Below are 1668 nucleotides of genomic sequence, written 5' to 3'. Positions count from 1 at the left end.
GCCTTTAGCCTGCATGTTGTCTTATCGGGGTCACCTTTCTTACAAAAGACCTTCAAGAACATAAAGTTCACAATAGAAAAAAGCCCACCGAACGGGATTTTCTTTTGTGCCCTGTTTTAGGGCTTATTATGCCGGTTGCCCTCCGATTACAAAAATATCACGAGTCTCGATTTCTAAATGGGGGTAGTTACTACTAAGAGAGGTGGCGATATGCTTCTTCACGAAGGACATTCCTACACTTGCATTAAGGTTTACGAAACTACGTTGTATTGGGCCTGCCGGCGAAAAGAAGTTTGTAAAACAAAAATAGTCACCGATCACGCCAAGACTCGTGTAATCTCTTATTCAGGAGACCATACGCATGCATTTGACAACACCAAGATAAACGTGCTTGGGTTCGTCATCAGATGAAGGAAAAAGCTGGTATGTACCAAAATCTGTTCCTGCTGTTATATTCCGAAAACAAGGTCATTAATGTCCTTTATTCTAGTGAAAGGCCGTCTATCACAACACCAAATGCTTCTGGCTGCGGTTGCCTGTGTCAGTGACGACACTGCTTTGCAGATTCCCGCACCGCCAACACTCCGGCGCTCCATCCGCAAGCAAAGGCAGCGGCCGACTTTCGAGTACAGCGTATCATCTTCCAGAGCCGACATACGATCGAATGCCCACAGAGTTCAAAGTAAAGTGTATTGCAGCGCAAAATCACAGTGCGCGACATATTATGATAATAATGACTGTTTTACCTGCATGCAGACCGCAGCCAAAAAAAGACTCCTTTCTCCTTCACGATAGCGGAGAGGGCGACGGCGAAAGAATCCTGATCTTTGCTACCGAGCGCAACTTGAGCTGTCTGGCTCACGCGACTACGTGGTTCGCGGACGGGACCTTGAAAGTGACCCCCAGCACAGTTGTACTAACTGTACACGGAGCATGTTACAGTCAACGGCGTGGTAAAGCCAATAGTTTACGGCTTGCTGCCCAACAAATCTGAAGCTACCTACAAAAGGTGAGCATTCAAGAGCTCTGATAAACGTATAAAACGAAACGCTCGGTGGTCCTATTATTGGATATGTGTTCAAACACTTCAAAATATGTTCGCTCGTTTTAAGGTTTTTCGACGTCGTTCTGAGTCACATGGGGGGCCAACTGCCTTGAGGTGGCTTACACGGACTTCAAGATAGCGGCCATCAACGATACAGGGATGTTTTTTTCAGTTCAGACAATTCAGATGACGAGTTTGCTGTTCTGGTATGCGGCATTCTATTTATACGTCTTATTGTTGTCTTCAGGTAAGCCAATTTTTTACATTATTTCTTGTGGATTTTCAAATGGGAATGCGTCCAGCATTGGCCTTCTTGCCAATCACCGACATTCCCGAGGCCTTCAAAGCACTTCTGGAGGTTTTCCCCACCGATGCCTTACTCGTGGCGGACTACTTCGAGGACGTGTACATGGAGAGACCCCATCGAAACGGCTTGTCGTCGGCGACCTCCCCTCCTCTGGTTTGGTCAGTCATAGAATCAACACTAGCAGAAAGGCCAACAAGGACGAACAACAGCATCGAAGCGTGGCTCCGGGGACTGCACGTAAGAACTGACGCAATCCTCTGAGAACTTGGACGCTTTCTGTAGTACATTTTTGCATTTGTGGCTCAAAATTTCAGTA

The 1668-nt window shown here is 46.6% G+C and overlaps 1 long non-coding RNA gene across 1 annotated transcript; it reads left to right on the top strand.

Annotated features, from left to right (window-relative positions):
• The first annotated feature begins 939 nt into the window (after positions 1-939).
• On the top strand, positions 940-1378 carry LOC121837556. The gene is made up of 3 exons (XR_006078196.1): positions 940-1009; positions 1113-1251; positions 1348-1378. It is a non-coding gene; the product is annotated as an uncharacterized LOC121837556 (long non-coding RNA).
• The last annotated feature ends 290 nt before the right edge of the window (positions 1379-1668 follow it).

Source organism: Ixodes scapularis, unplaced genomic scaffold, assembly GCF_016920785.2.
Source record: "Ixodes scapularis isolate PalLabHiFi unplaced genomic scaffold, ASM1692078v2 PGA_scaffold4__175_contigs__length_147842914, whole genome shotgun sequence".
Classification (NCBI taxonomy): domain Eukaryota; kingdom Metazoa; phylum Arthropoda; class Arachnida; order Ixodida; family Ixodidae; genus Ixodes; species Ixodes scapularis.
The sequence above is the reverse complement of the archived record's forward strand: the minus strand, read 5'-3'. Positions and strand labels throughout refer to the sequence as shown.